This window comes from Eptatretus burgeri, chromosome 2 (assembly GCF_056783735.1).
Source record: "Eptatretus burgeri isolate ZD-2024b chromosome 2, Ebu_testis_v1, whole genome shotgun sequence".
Lineage (NCBI taxonomy): Eukaryota > Metazoa > Chordata > Myxini > Myxiniformes > Myxinidae > Eptatretus > Eptatretus burgeri.
In genome coordinates, this window is record NC_140962.1 from 109997602 (window position 1) to 110015101 (window position 17500).

At 42.2% G+C, this 17500-nt stretch overlaps 1 protein-coding gene and 1 long non-coding RNA gene across 2 annotated transcripts in view; both read right to left on the bottom strand.

Annotated features, from left to right (window-relative positions):
* Positions 1 to 8524, bottom strand: part of LOC147032816 (uncharacterized) — a 27046-nt gene extending 18522 nt beyond the window's left edge. The window contains exons 1-2 of the long non-coding RNA XR_015055359.1: positions 1402 to 8524; positions 1249 to 1312 (exon numbers count right to left, since the gene is read on the bottom strand). This is a non-coding gene — a long non-coding RNA (uncharacterized LOC147032816). The remainder of the gene's footprint in view (positions 1 to 1248; positions 1313 to 1401) is intronic.
* The window catches only part of LOC147032813 (uncharacterized), a 277885-nt gene that overhangs the window by 190337 nt on the left and 70048 nt on the right, over positions 1 to 17500 (bottom strand). The window lies entirely within an intron of this gene.

Here is a 17500-nt window from a genome sequence, read left to right on the forward strand (position 1 = left end):
ATGGTACTCAGAGCCCTTTGCAGTATATACAGTAATCATACAAAGTATCATTAAGTATAGGTTCCCACTCCTTGCTGGTACAGCGGCTTCCGTCTTGCTTCCCTGGAAGCAATTTATTCCATTGCAACTCTCCATACTTTTGGCATATCTTGCAGAGTCACAAGGTTTGCTTTTAAACCCACCAAAGCCAGGTTGATGGACTCAGTTTCCTATCTCTTGAGTTCAGGTCTCACCCCCTCCCACGCTCTCTTTCCTCTGTTTTCCACCATCCTCCCAAGGTTGCCTGCATTCTCCAGAATCATACACCTGGATACCCTCCCCAATTATAAGATGAACTCTCACCTCCATTCCTTCAACGCTCTATAATTCTCTCGTCTGTGCAACCGGTTACCTGAGTCTCTTGTCTTGCACATTTCCTTCCATCATTCAAGTGTTGCTCATCATCACCGAATGCACTCTTCCATACCCACTCCTCTCTTCTCCTCTCACTAACCTGCCATACCCTGCTCCCATTCCTTTCTCCAACTCATCCACTCATGTGTGCTGTCTTTGCCTCCCTGTTCTCCTTTGTTCTTCTATCAGTCTGGGAACTTGCTTCCCTCAGTCATTTTGGCCCTCCATGAGCTTAGACATCTGAATATAAACCAAATATTTTTTACAGCCCTTGCATATTATTAGTATGAGAGATTAAATTAACCAATGGTGAGGAATATTCTACATAGGACAGTATGATGGAACCACCCAAAAACACATTTTCCAAAACAAACAAAAAAATCATCTGTGGATAAACTAAAATGAGAATGTGCAGGGAACAAAGCCCTGAGCAAGAAATGCAATATGCGGTTTTGAAGTTATTAAATAATGGAAGTGAAAACATCAATGTTGTATACGTATGTGCAAGTCGTATTGATCAATGTTCATTTCAACGCAGTTGCTGCGGATGCTCTTCTCACCATCAGGGTAATGAATCGATTGCTTGCACAATCAAATCAAAGCGTGTGATATCATTAACAGAATACATTAAAGCAACAATGAAAAGTGTTGTAAAACGCCGTGACCAGCATGGTCAGGTGCAATACCACAAGGCCTCAGCTTACATTCAGTCTTGTTTCCCTCCATGTTCTGCAGCCCAACATTTCGGCACACATCTAAGTTTATCGCTAAAATTACTTGCCATGACATTTTGGCTGTTGGATGAGAAGGTAAAAAGGTTGAAAGATACAATTTCCAAACTAGTAACGAACATACCTCTCCTTTCGTTTCCATCATCTGGTTTTGCTGAGAATTTCCTGTGGACATCGACAACCTCTTCCTTCAAAGTGAAAAGAGTATGTGTCACAAAATTTAGAATCGTAAACAATATTAGCGAAATCATTGGCACAGAACACGTAAACTTCCAACCTGCATGTGAATATTTTTTTTTCCATTGAAAGCAGCGAATAAAACTCGGTTGTTGTCAAGCTTGCCACCACGTAAAGAGTCGAGTGGCCGTCAACGTGGAATGGTCATCGAGTGTGAGATTTGTGACATTTCTGTCATAATGGGTCTTCGTAAGTCGACTTTGGAAGATGTCCTTTGGAATTGATGGGTCATGTTAGTGTTAAAAATATGACAAGCAAGCAAATTGTTTTGACAGATCAGGTGCAAAGAACATCGAGTGGTGCAATAGCAGAGAAATATTTACTGAAATTTACGAAAGTGCTTGTAACATAGTCTGACGAGTCTAATGGGGGGGTCTGACGAGTCGTGGACTAATCCACCAAAGTTGGAAATTGAATGAACAGTTGCAAATTAATAATGCTGTATTTTTCCTTACAGTCCAAGTACTTTTTACAATATATATATATATAATCAATTGTTACTTCTTCAACAGCCCAAATTAATCAAACAATTTTCTCGGGTCAGCCAGAGGAGGCTGACTCTTCCACGAACCGCCTTGCCTGAAAGGGGCAGGAACTTTCAATTTGTTCAGTGTTGGTGAGAACTTAGATACTCTTCACAAAAGACACAATGGGATCTTTATACTCTATCAACTAATGCTGGCAGACAACACACCCAGCTCAATTCCCATTGAAGGACCAGCACACTTTTGATGCGACACTGAGCCTGCACAGTTTATAATCAGCCTGAGAATTGAACTCAGACAATACAGTATATACATTACAAAGACTTGGTGGTGTAATGGTGAGAGAGTCCACTCCGAATCTGGAAAGCTGGTGGTTCAAATCCTGACCGAATCATATCAAAGACTTAAATATACCATCAGAGATGGGGAATCCCCCGCCATTGAATGAAAAAGGTCATACATATTCAAGATAATGAGGGAGGAGAATTGGAAACAAGACACCATTTGGTCATCATCTCGAAAAAGTTCCCCAGGGGTGAGGAACGTAGTAACCAAAAATAATTGAAATCAGATAAGCGGTTTTCCATTTATTACAAAAACATTTTTTTCAAGATGGCCACCCCAGTCGGCCATCTTGGATCCGGCCACGCCCAAAATCAATAGGGTTGTTCCTTTTCAGGTGGTACATGTGTGACTCAAATTTCAAATCGATATGGCGAACAATTTATGAGTTATCGCACTCACAGCTATAAATGTTGACGCCCGGACGGACGGACAGCCGGACAGACAGCCGGACGACCTGGGTGACAACAATATCCCCCTTCCGCCACGTGGCGGGGGATAAAAAAATGGTACATGCTGCTTCCTTGCTTGATGCTCAGCATTTAAAATGACAGAGCATGGACAATCTCCATCAGTTGGCATCCATGAGGAGCAGGAAATTCCTCCAGAGGAAATGCCCCACTGAGTGCAGTGAGAAGAGTGACACCATTGTTGTGATGTCACCCATGACCAGATTATCCCAGGAAGTGACGTCACTTCCCCCAAGCTCAGTGGTTGTGTTTGTCTCATCAGTATTTCCATGTGTGTATGAGTGGTAGCTCCATTTCTAGCCTTAAACCTGAATAAACCAGAGAGTTGGTGTCAAAACTACCCAATGCTCACCTGTTTATACATTTATCGTTTTTAAAAGACTAGTCTAATAATATTTTTTATAAAGCATTGCAGTGAAGTCTGATCCAAATAATTTTAAAGCAATATATGTATTTGTATATTGTAATTAGTAAAAAATAGTGTGGTAGATAAAAACATAAGAAAGGAAATAACTTGCACCAAAAACTTTAACATTTTCACGCTCACGCTTAGGCTGAGGCTCACGCCGGGGGTATCGCTATAGCTCTCTGTTCTTCGAACAGGCGAGCTAAAAAGGGTAAGTGCACCACCTCTGCATCGTCGAAGAATGGTCATGCTAACATCAGAAACTCACCAATGAAAGCAAGGTCATTATGTTAACATCAATATGCTGTCTTCCAAGCTCAGTTGAACAGAAGTAGAGGCCCAGTATGCTAAATTAAAGACTGCTGTAAATTCGACCAAGACCAAAGGCTTAAAAAAAACGGGATGTGCTGCTTCCTTTCTTTACGCTCAGCATTTAAAAGGATAGGTCACGGACAATCCTCATAGGTTAGCATCCATGGGCAGGAGGAAATTCCTCCTTGGGAAATGCCTGGCTGAGTGGGGTGAGCAGGGTGGCACCATTGGTGTGGGGTCGCTGGAAGATTGCACCGGGAAGTGACGGCACTTCCCCTAAGCTCAATGGCTGTGTTTGTTTCATCTAACAGTCCTACGTTGGATCTGATGTATTTGCCTGTATGTCCATGTGTGAGATGTGTGTGTAGCTCCACGACGAGCCTTAGATCCTGTTGAAAAAAAGAAATATACTTCACCAAAGCCCATCTCATATCTATAATAATAGATTGCTGCCCTTGCTTTTATTAAGGTATATATGATGTAGTTTGTCATACTCCTAGCAACCCGAAATTTGTCAGTCATATTGATCGTTATTTTCTGAAATGGAACTTTTGTTGTGGATGTTTGGTTCAGAAGTTACTCATTTCTCTCTCCACAAGCTATGTTGGGTTCTAGTCCTATGGCTTTAAATGCACGGTGAATATGCCAAGCTTCCCTAGTAGGAGTTGGGGGAGGCCATCATCCTGCAGTCGACTGAAATAGGCTGGCATGAGGTTGAGGTTTGAGAAACGTTTGCAAGTTAGCTGAAATGATCAGCAACTATTCAAACTGTTATGCCAATTAAAGAGAACAAAAAAAACACCACGAGTATTTTGTTGTCATGGTTATATACAACTGGACACATTCTTAACTTGTTACTCCAGGGTGTAATGCAGTCATGAAATTTGATGACCGATGGTTTTCCTCGTATTTGAAAGATTTGAATTTGAAAATTTTTTATCATCACAAAAGTGAAGCATGCGAGTTCCCTTGGCCAACAAAATTCACAGATGCATATATCTGGTGACTTGTATTCATCTACAAGGATATATTATCAAAATTTTTTTACATGTATCCCCAAGTAACATGTCATCTGATAAAAAAAAAATTAGACTCACGATGTACGGAACTCAATGAGCCATTTTGCACTTTCTCCTTCCTGCCTTTTAAATACATATTCCCGACAGATCACCGCACTATCCAAGTCGAGTGTGAATGAAATCTATCACAAGTCCACATGACCACTGCACACTGCACCTTTCGGGTGGTTGTCAATGACTACTGCTCTGTAGAGATCTCTGCCTCAGGGCATAGTCGCATTCCTTCTTCATTTCATCTCAGACTCTTCAAACAGAAGCCAGAGAGGCTGTTGTTGCGAGAAGGTGTGAAATAATCATGGCGTGCCAAGAGATCCGTCATCACGACAACGCTGGGGAAGGAGATGTTGCTTGATGCGTGCAAGCATTTAACAAAATGGTTCATCAGAATAAAATCCTCTACTGTAATAAATCAGGATTTTTGGAGGCCGAGGCATGACCACATCGATTTTTTGAGTTAAGAGTGGCGAAATGGAAACAAATCTAGATCAATCGTTAAAACATTGCAAATTTTTTTTGAGATTAACACACGAGTCAGGTTAACTTCACAATTAATCATCATTATAAATTGTTCCTCTTATTTGTATTAATTGTTGCGTTAATTTAAGTTTGAAGACTTCTATTATATCAGAGAGATGATGATATATTCTATTATATCGCAAACTGCAAAAATAGACAAATTATTGTAATTAGAGATTAGGTTGACCAATTCATGGAAATGTAAAGTGTCCATTTTGAATGACCCTTTGAGAAGCACTCCCAATTAGCAGAAGGTGCGTGAACGCAATTCATACAGGTTGGTGTGCATCGAGATGCTGCGCCCCCAAGTGGGCAACATCAGAATGAGAGTTTGTAAAGAGACGAAACAATAGCTGTCATAAAGGGCAAATGATAAAGCTGTACAGGCAGACAACTAATGAATAATTCTGCTTCACTGAACTTTATTGAAGATACAATTACCATTCCAGCCATCTTCCATTAAAGATTCACGTTTGTCGCATTGTTGACGCATCAAGGGACCGCAACCCTCAGGTGAAGTTTCAGGAAGATTTCCAGTGCAATTTTGGGGCTTTTGTGGGATAAATAATATCTATATCACCATTGTGTAAGCTTACAATAGTTACAGTTAAGTGTCATGTGAAACAGAATGGCATATTAATCCAGGATGATGACCATACTGGTTGTATGGCGATCACTGTCCTATAATTCTGAGACAATACTTTTGATTGTTCCAAAAGGAATGGTTTGGGTTTGTCTGTCTGGCATTCCCTCAAAAAAAATGGACTCAATGCAATGGCCACAGCTTGATCTCCCATAAATTGTTGGTGTTGCTTTTGTTTGTTCTCTACTTATTAGGCCCAGTAATTCATGTAACTGCCTTATTTTCATTCTTCGGCATAAAAAGTCCACACTATGAGTAGGTTGCCTAATTTGTATAAAATATGTAACGTGAAGAAATTAAATGTCATGGACGTAGCTTCTGGACCATCTTTATGGTGACGAGCTTTCGGCCAAATAGACCTTCTTCTTGGTCTTCCTCAACGACAGCGAGTGTACAGTCTTCATGCCAGAGAGCCTTCCTGGTCTTCATGCTTGAGAGTCTCAGTAATGTGTGTTTCTGTCTAAGCTGTCGATTCACCAACAAGTGATGAAACCTGTCCGGCGGCTAAGAGGCGTGAAGCCTTCTTCGATCCACCCTCCTTCTCTCCCTCCCCAATACACTCTCTGTTTCATGTCTTAAAATATAAAAAATACAACAAAAAAAAAAAAACTTTTCCCCTCCTCACCATGTACCCCATGTAACTACGTGACTTCCTGCACCGACTCTTCTTCCTTCTTCGTCTGCCGATCTACCATCTTCCTCCTACTTTAGCCGATCCAAATTCACCATACGGTTTTGTCGTCAACCTTTCCTTTACCGACCTTACCTAATCTATATTTTTTTTAAAAACAGGAGCTTAAAATGTTTCAACTTCCTCTTTCACATGTATGGTTCTCTGTATTGTATAATAATTCACTCCTTCTTTTTATTGAAAACACTTTTCAATTTGACCTTTCCTTCATCCCATGTCAAAAAAGTCCCACTGTTACAACGTTTCTTTTCTACATTTTCTTAATTTTCCTTTATTGTATCCCTCACATAATATTGTTGTGGTTGACGAAATTCGCAAACCACCATTCAGGTCCCTTAGGTGAGATATCTCTGTAAGTATATGTGTAGTTAGTCCAAACCCGTTGTTTAGAGGGAATAAATGTTATTCATTCGGGCTGCGACCCTTCAGGATAGCCGTTTTTCTTTTACTATCTTTATTTTGGACCAGCCGCCATTACTACCACCACAACCACCACCAACCACGTCTCAACAGCCATCACACAACAGCCACCAACCGCAACTCCGCTTCACAACCACAGCCACGACCCTTGCCGTCACATCTCGCTCTCGCAACCATCGCATCACCGCCATTCTCGCGCCGCTTGTGGACACCGATCCTGGACTCGTGCAGGGCGCGCGCCGAGCGGCGGGTGCAAAAACACCAGCCTTTCCGAAGAAATCGGATCAAAAACGATTCACGCCCACTTCTGTTCCGTCCTATCAGCGAGCGTGGGGCGATTTGGCCCCGCCTCCAGGTGCGTCGGAGTATAATCGCAATATGCAGATTCGCGGATCAAAAATCATTCATGCCCACTTTTCCTCTGTCCAATGGGGAGCCAGCCATCTTGCGGCTCATCACCAGATGGGTAGGCTCGACGCGGTCTCGGCCCCAGGCCCGTCTGCCCCCCTCATCGTTGAGGGTGGTCCCTTTTTCTTTTGCTTTGAGTATATGTGTTGTCGGCGCCGTCTGTGAAGTAAAACTGTATAAGTGTTGCCGTCTGCTCGGTAGTCGGTAGTAGATCTGCATTGTGTTTCTCTTTTACATTTGCTTTTTGTGCAGAATTGTCGTGTCACTTTTACATTTGCTTTTTGTGCAGAATTGTATATGTGTGCTTTCCGTTTGCAGCGGAATAAATGTGCTTTATGTTGAACTGTTTCTCCCGTTTCGCTTCGTCTTTTCTTTTATTGAATCTAAATCTTACTTCACGTAAAGGGTTGGTCGTGGGCTAAAACGCCCGATAATTAATCGAACCGTCGAGGTTGACGATAACACCGCTCGGTTATCCCGATAGTACGGAATGGGTCGCTTAAAGTGGCCCGTGTCGGAAGTCGACCTGCGGCGAGGTGCGATCGCCCGGTCTACCCTCCGTGTGGGTACTTAGGTAGGTCGAATTTGGCGAGCAACCCTATCCCACGCGGGGGGCCGATTGGCACGATCGTCATGAGGCCGAAAGGCCCACCCGTGACTAGTTCCCGGCGTTAGTCCGAGAGGGTCACGACGGGATTGTCCGTCCGGTGGGCGACGTGCCGCGATTCGAGTTACGTGGCAGCTCGCACGCCGGCGGGCGCGAATCCGCAACAATATCTTTAATCACATCTCTGACTTTAAAAAAATTAAATCCCAGTTTGCAATGCATGTTCATCTTCCATCAATTGCCCCATTCTTCCTACTCCAGTGCCAATACACCCCGCCTCCTTACATCTAACTCCTCCTAACCCCTCACCTGTTATACCCCTCATTACCCCTCCCATCTTTCCCCTCATTCTGCCTCCACTCTCAGCACCTCTTCACTGTCTTCTGCTTTAGTATCAGCAAATCATCTGATGTCCCAAACTGTGTGGTGTGCAAACATCTGTGGGCTCTGTTCTAACCTAACAGATATCGCACTCTCTCAATCAGTACACTCCTCAACATTTCAAACATGCTCTTTCTTTCCTCTCACACCTCCCCCTCTTCATAACCCCTCAAATATTGTATCTCCCACTGCCTGCTCCTTTATCCACCATAATACAACCAAGTCTCATCCTTCGCCTTTCCCCATCTCTTCCATCGCCTGCCTGCCCCTTGGCTGTGCCTGCTCTCATCGTCTCCCCTCCCTCTCAAAGCAACCTTCACACTCTTCCTCCTCCAAAATTCCCTCTCACCTTTCTCAAAAACTCCCCTCTCACCCTTCTTCTCCCTCAAATCTCCCCCATCACTCCCATTTCTCAAAGTTGTCCCCCCCCCCCCACCCACTCACATCCACAAAGCTGCCTCCTTCCCCTGACCTATCTCTACCATCTCATTACTCCACCTCCTCCAATCTTCAACTTCACTTTGCCCACTCTCTTATTACTCCCCACTGTCCCTCATCCCATCACCACAGAGCCTTTTCTCTTCCTCATCCGGCCCTCTCCCTGAGCTCTTCTACAATCCACCACACTCTGTCAACAACTCTCCTTGCATCCCCCCCCCTTCCTCCCACCCTCCCACTCACATCCCCTCCCCTACACCCAAAGCCTCTTCCCCTCCCTCTTCCTTAACAGTGTGGACCTCAAACATTCTGGGCCTTCACTCAAACCTGACAGCTCTTTCCATACAGCTTGCCAATGCCAAACCAGACATAATCTGCTCATCAGAAACTTTCCTTCTTCAAGACGTCTCTGACTCCCTAGTATCTCTCTCTGGTTACTCCCCACCTCTGGTCTGACAAACATATATATATATATATATATATATATATATATATATATATATATATATATATATATATATATATATATATATGACGCTGCTTTATAAATACACGGTTATAAAATCCAGCCGCTTATTGTGATCAAAATGAGTTGGAACGGAATTTTACTTAGAGAAATCCGTCGGATAATAAATCCACCTGCTTGGCACGTGCGCGGTCTCAATCTAAGCTTGATGTAGTATGTGCTGCTGTGGGGTGTGTTTAACTATAGGAGAACTGGAAAATCCTAACACGCAGTGTCACAGTGGAAATCCCATTGACTACAGCCTTGTGCAATGATTTCCAGCTCACTCTACACTTTCACTTTTCGGTCGTCACAGGGGGTGAAGCGTGTACTGTATGCGTTTATAGCTTGCGCCGGTTGGTTGAATTCTATCTCTCAGCATTTTTGTACTTTAAGAGTCACGAGTTGGGTTGTGATTTAGAGTCAATATGGCGACCACGAGCAAAAAGAGGAAGGATCTATCCATGTAGGAGAAGGTGGACTTAGACTGTTTCAATGCAATGGCGAAGACAAGTCAGCGTGAGGCTGCAATCACGTTGGAAATTTCTCGTGGCCAGCTCCAGAATCTTATCAAGAACGAGGCACCATCAGAGCAGAGGTTCAAGAGCAAGGCGGTGTGAAGCGGAAGCGGGTGGGGAAAGACGAGGAAGTGGAGAAAGCCCTGCTTGAATGGTGGGAATTTTCGAATTGGAGGAATATGTCAGTGAATGGCCCGATCTTATGTCAGAAAGCGGAAGTCCTTGCGCAAAAAGCTGGTAATCACGACTTTAGGGCCACTAACGGTTGGTTTTCTCGGTGGACGAAACGGAATGGAATTGTCTTCACTGTTTTGAAGGGAGAAGCGGCTGAGGCGGATGTGGCTGCAGCGAATGAGTTCAGTCGAAATCAGCTGGGAGAGATTCTTCAGTCATTTGACAAGCGGGACATCCTCAACACCGATGAGACAGGAATCTACTTCCGCGCTCTACCAGACTCGACGTACATTGCCAAAAAGGACAAGAGAGGCAAAAAAAGGATTCAAAACGGCAAAAGACCGAGTGACATTGATGGTCTGCTGCAACATGGACGGTGGAAAGGAAGATCTTCTTCTGATTGGCAAACCAAAGAAGCCGCGTTGCTTCAAAAATCTTCAACAACTGCCCCTGACCTACGACTTCTCTTCCAACGCGTGGATGATAATTAGAATCTGGGAGCACTGGCTTCGCGTATTGGATCTCAAGTTCCATCGTCAAAAACGAAAGGTACTTATGCTTGTTGATTTGGTTTTCTTGCCTTTCCTGGGGTTTTCTTTGAATGAATGTTGTGGCGCCGAGTCCGTCAAGTAGTAAAGTGCTAAGTGATTGTGTAGAACGGTTGTAGTTCTTCTTGTCGTGCTTTTGTTGATTGCATTGTTTTCATTTGCCTTGAATAATTGCATGCGTGTGTTTCCTCGCCTAATTGTATACGTGCATGCCTGCATAGGTGCTATAATAATAAATGTCCTTGTGTGAATGTTGACCCGTTTGTTGCGTCCTTTCACTCAATTGAACTGCCATTATTAAGTTCGGAATATAGTTGGTTCTTAATAAACCGATAAGAGAATCGGGTCCGACGGGCTTGGCGATAATCCGCTCGGCAATCGCAAACAGAGCGAGCTGCTTAAGCGGCTTGTTTCCGTACGAGTTCCGTCGAGGTAAAATCCCTCGGTAGTCTGCCCACGCGATTAATTAGGTAAATCGACCATTTGGCGATCGGACTCTGTAGCGCGTGGGTAGAGTATTGACAAGGCTGTGGTGTGCTTAAAACACACCTGTAGCTGGATTTCGGGGTTGTTCCGAAAGCTGCGACTAGGTTTGCCCGTTCGGTGGGCAAGAGCGGCCACCATTGGCTAAAAGCGGTCGCCCGCATGCCGACGGGCAGGAAACTACAATATATATATATATATATATATATATATATATATATATATATATATATATATATATATATATATATATATACATACATATATATATATACATACATATATTGTTGCGGCCCGGGGTTCGGTGGCGAGAATGTCCACAAGGTGGGGGAGGTTCGTCGTATCCCACCAGACTCTCCGGACTTGTAGGCCGACGCTCGGATAACTCCGTTGTCTCAAAAAACTATCTCAAAATAACTATCTCAAAAAGTTGTGGATGGATTTGGACGTAACTTGGTGGACACTTTGGGTGTGTGACAAGAACGAATTGATTAGATTTTGGTGAATATCCGACTCCGGACCTGGATACGAGAATTTTTTTTTTTTGTAAAGTTATTCTTCGATCACCATTGAGAGATAGGGCCAAAAACGATATAGTTCTGTATTGCATGAGATTTGAAAAATGTATTGGGCCAGATATGTTCTTCTAGATCAGGCATTGTGTGGCAGAGGTATGCACTCCACAGAGTGCCCTTCTAGCTTCTGGCTGCCGCCGACCTTCTTCAATACTTTCTCCAAGCCCAGGAACCAAACCCCTCTTTTCCCATTTGTCTTGGTTTCCACTATCACGGTATTTTACAGGAATGTAACCCCCGCAATAATTGAGGGTTTACAATATACATAAATACATATACGGTATATATATATATATATATATATATATATATATATATATATATATATATATATATATATATATATATATATATACATATATATATATAAATATGATAATTAATGTCGTTCTACAACCCGAGACGAAACGTCGTGACGTCACCACCATAATGCACATACTGTCTGCGTCTACCGGAAGAACTATCTCACAGCGATAATGACCAAGATGGAATTTCAGATGCTGTCACTAGTGCATGGAAAAATGCATGTGCATTGTGGTGGTGACTTCATGACGTTCTTCTCAGGTCGGAGAACGACATTATCATCATTGCACCCGACTGCAGACCACGGATGACTCCAGATTGTGTTTGGTAAAGTGGGAGATAATGTTCCTTGCGGCAGATGACACTTATCTCTCCTGGTGTCATGCAGCAAGGGCTGTATGGGACACGTGCCAGCACTTTCACCACTCATGGTTTGGAGTCGCACAGCATCTGATATATATTTCTATATATTGGTTTTTAAATCATTGTTTAATAATATAAATGTTATGAGGTAATATTTAGGGTTACAATAATACTGAAGCAGCTCACAGCAAAAGTAACAATCCTGAGTGAGTCATGAATACCAAGTCACAACATTTCAAAACTGGTGAAGCAATGGCCTTGTTAATGAATCAGCCTCAAAATTCATAGCCTTGCATCAAAATCACATGGGAATTTATTTTTTATTCCTTGGTCAGAAACTCCTTTATGGCTTTTCATTGCAAAGCATTATTATTGCCATAAAAATGATTCACTGCACTATTACAAGCAAAAAATAAAACCTGCACGTATTCAAACAACGAGCCAGATCAGTCAGTTTCAAGGCAGTCCATATATTTCCCCCATGTCCAATCTTGTATAATAATGCAGGCATTAAACACAAATGATTTGCTCATGGGCCCAAGTCAGGTGGCCTGCCATTTTCTGCTTTGGACATGTGACATTATTCATGAGAAGATCAACATTCCCACGTGCAAATCGAGGCAGGATTGTAAATGGACCGTACATGCTCCAGACATTATGCAGAAGAGCTGGAATGATGACAGGTACGGTGACATCCCTTGCGAGACTGCCTGAACTGTTTGCTACCACATGTGCTGGCTGCGTGTCTTTCTGCAAGATTTGCATCGGTCGAGACAAAGGAAAAGGGAACAGGTGGTGACATCATAAAGGAAAAGTTGCGTCGTCCGTTGATCAAACTACTTTCTGACCGATCAGCAAATCAAGGCACCATTGACAGGCTAAAGGCACTCGTTTGCAATGAGGAATAATTACGAGCAAACGAGAAGCCGACGAAGCGAAACGGCTGGTTCGACAAACCCTTCGAAAGCTATTTGCACAGACATACAACATGCTCAACACATTTTCTCTGCACCAATATAATAAATTTTAAATATGTTATATTCAGCAATTATTCAGCTTCCGATCAACTCGAAATCGCTGTATTTGCCGATAAATATTTACTGAAAAAGTACTGTGCATTTGAAAGAATTCTCTGCGCTTGTGGAATATAAAAAGCCAACGCTTTTTGAATACAAAGTCTGTGGCTCATGGAAGAAATTATCATTCAGGGAGGAAAAACAAGCAACGATCTGCCATGTGTACTCCTAAGATCAAGTCATAGTTGATCGCCAAATAACTCCTCCAAGAGGTCATCTCTGTCAGCAAGGAGAATGACCATGTGTCCAAATAAGGTCCCAATTGTTCACCAGACATAAATGACCGAAAACAAAATGTGCCTGAAGTTCCATTGCAAACGATGTACGTTCTGTCATATTATATCCCAATACACAAATGATTGTTTGCTTTAAATAAAAGAAAATCTACTCCATTGATGGCATTAGACGTGCATGTGCATTGTGCACAGAAACAAGTTTCAACCAAGCCGATGGAACTATTCACTTATATGAGTGTTTGGCTGGTATAAAAGTAAATGAAAGAAAAATAGGAGGCAGTAAGTAAGTGGATGAATGGAAGCGAGAAAGAAAATATGCAAAATAGAGTGATAATTCCAAACCAAGGACAGACTGTAGGAAGAGAATTTGTAGACCGAGAAAACAATCAGGGTTTATCAGCTCGGTATTGTCCCGTCATTGGGATTTCGACGCTGCAACTACAATTTGGCAAAACTTTAACAGACTTGTTATGTCTGACTTTGCAGATTGGAATTCAGAGAAATGAAAACATGTAAAATAAAAGAAAGAATACAAGAGCAAGAACAATCGAACGTGACCTCAGCTGACAATGGTTCAATAGCTGACAGTTTACGTTATGCATCCCACTGATACGGCAGATCTTGATCCGGATCTTCAACAAAATCGAATCAGCTCCTTCGCGTCGCTGACCCAACCCATCCACCAAGTTTTGTCACAATCGGTCAACAACGTTTTGAAATATCATGCTATACATCGTTTTTGGCACCAACTTTCAAGAGTGAAGAATCGCTTGAGAAACGAAAAAAATTCCCGTATCCAGATCCGGATCCAGATCTTCACCAAAATTGAATTGATTTGTCCTTGCCACATACGGTACCCAACCCGACCACCAACTTTCATCGGAATCCGTCCATAACCTTTTGAGATGTCGTGCTGCATGTAGTGTTTGGCTCGATCACTCAATGGTGAAGAATCATTTCAAAAATACTTGGATCCAGATCCGTATCTTCACCAAAATCGAATCAATTTGTCCTTGTCCCCCACCCAACCTGCCCACAAATTTTGTCCGAATCCACCGTAAGGGTTTCAGACATCCTGCTCAAAGACAGACAGAGGTGAAAACATAACCTCTGTCCACCTTCGTTGGTGGAGGTAACAAAATACAGTATTTTTACCCTCGCCAAGGATTCGGACAAGGTATTGCATTTGGGTCTGTTTGTCTGTTTGTTTGTCCGTACACAACTTTCGTGTTTTTCTCCACAACCGCTTGTCGGATTGAGACAAAATTTTCACCATTGGTGCGACTACTTATGTAGAATGTTTTAATGATAATTATGAAGTCATAGGTCACGCGTGTGGCAGCCATATTGGAAAAACGGAAATAATTTGTATCTCTGTATCTTTGAAACTGCACCAATACAAGGAAAAAATTGAAACTTGGCACATAGCAAGTACTCTTCATGGGGAATGAGGATGATTTTTTTATGACATCACAGGTGCCTTCATTATGACGTCATAATTGCATATGAAGAACGCCACATCCAATCAGTATGAAAATTTTTGAGGGTCATCTAGGGATAAAATGGTCCACAGAAAAAAAGTTAATGATGTCATCGGTCACTTGATTTGGCAGCCATATTGTTTTGTTTTTTTTAAGCCTTCAAAAATCTTCTTCATTGAAGTGGCTGAACAGATCGAGGTGAAACTTTACATGTATGACTGCCTGTCCATGTGGAACAAAAGGTTCACACATATGATATCATTGGTCACATGGTTTGGCAGCCATATTAGATTTACCCTAAACCTACAAAAATGCACCACTCAAAAGAAGTGCTGGCGAAGGTTTGCAATCTCTGATTGCTCTTTATCTTGTTGATATTGTGACTCTCATGAAGGTGACATAAACAACTGACATGATATAGAGAAAATACCTCAATAAGGCTCAGTAGGATTGCCATTAAACCGCCTGCTCTGTGTCTGGGAGGTTAGGTTTGAACCTCGCCGTGGCTGAGTCATACAAAAGACGACTAAAATGTAGGCAACTTCCTCGCTTAATACTCAGCATTTAGAAGATAGAACACGGCCAACACTTGTGGGTTAGCAATCCCATCAGGACGGGGGTGGGGGGGGGGGTGAGTTATCTCTCCAACTGAGCGCCTTGCTGACTAAGAAGAGAAAGGTGCCACCACAACATGGTATCACTGTGTTTGGGATCTGAAGTCGTCATAGCTATGTTGCCTGGTGTGTGTGTGTGTGTGTGTGTGTGTGTGTGTGTGTGTGTGTGTGTGTGTGTGTGTGTGTGACAGCGATTCCATAAGCCATATAAATTGTAGAAATTTAAAGGCATACGACCATAAACTACCTCCCACATAGAAGGGACAAATGACCATGCGAGTTTTGGGTTTTTAGCTTATCTAGAATATAAATTCCAGAGAAGGTATTGTCATCACGCACCGTCTGTCCATCCATCTCCTATTTCAAATTCTCCAGCCAAACCATAGGGCCGACCCGGCTGAAATTTGGCAGCAACATTCCTCTCCTGACTGCGAACAGGGATTGCAAAGCTTGTTCCGATCAAGTGACTTTAAGTAGGTCAAAATGGTCGACTTAGGAAATTTCTTCAAAAGTCTTCTCCAGACCCACCAGTCAGAGTGCTACCAAACATCAGTTACAACATTAGGCCAGGATATGGATGTTAAATTTCAAAGATCATGCCAATCACATGACTGGAAGTGTGTCAAAATGGCCGACAGTCAATTTTTGGGAAAATCACGTAAATTCCTTCAAAAATCTTCTACAGATCCGCCAGTCAGAATGCTACCAAATTTGGGTTACAACACTAGGCCAGGGCCCAGATAAGGTACAGGTCCAGTGGTCATCGTTTTTAAAGTTTAAATCAACACACCAGTCTCAGGGATTTGTAACTCAAAGAAAATTTTTCTGAAGCAAGTTTAACAATATGATTGATACGAGTTGAAAGCACAACCTTTAACCAAAATTTCCTTTTACGAATCATTAAAAATATAATTCATTGCAGAGAAATCGCAATCCTAAATATAAGCATCATAGTGGACAAAGTAAATGTGATCAATATGTCATATTTAACATCATCAACCGAACAAATTGGTCAATATAAGACAATGGCAATAAAGCCAAAAAAGGCAATCTTAAGAGCTCGGGTTGTTGTTAAACCGAGGCAAGCTTCGAGGCAAAAGCATCATTAATGATTTTCAAATTAAATTCTGCCGATAACTAAGGGATAGAAAATATAAATATGAATACAAGTAACGGCAAAATAAGACGAATTTATGAAGAAAGATGAGAGACAAAAACCAGTTCAAGTATATCAACGAGCTCGCCATTTTACGACATCAATAACCAAAGAAGAGGAAGAGGGATTACGGACTGTGGAATCATAAGAAATAATACATTTTGGGACAGTCAGCATGGAAAGACATGAGGAAAAAAACTGGCCGAGTTGGAAATGCACTCAGCAAATCCCTCTCGTTAACAAGATGGCACATTGTCATGGTTGTTTGCAGGAGGAACCTACAGATTAAAGTCCATCCATGGGATGGCGATTTGGGATGAAATTCCTCATCTCTGAAGCACCAATTACCATATTTATAGTCGGGCCGGGAATCAAATCCAAACTAGACAACTCAAAGGTGAGTGTGCTATCTCTGTATCGTCTTGTCAGATTGGTGTCACAGGGTATAATATAATACGAACAGAGTAACCGTCCTACAGGCGATCTTGTTCCAAGCATGCAACACTTTCTTCTGATGCACACCTTTATTTCTTTGTTTGTTTGACTGTGCGTTTGTTTGTATATATATATATATATATATATATATATATATATATATATATATATATATATATATATATATATATATATATATATATATATATATATATATATACACACACACACACACACTGTTGAGGCTCGTGTGAGATCGAACACACAGAACGTACAACAATGGGAGCAGGAGACAAGATGGATTGGAGAGGGAAGCACAAAACAGTGGGGAACAGAGAAATCAGGAGATCTGTGGAAGGGAGAGGGATGGGGAGGGGTACACGGGGTAAACAAAATGGACACTACAGGGACTTTCAGAAAGGAAAGCAGGGAATTTGAAGGAGTTGGGTTTGAGGTGGATTAACGGGGGTAGAA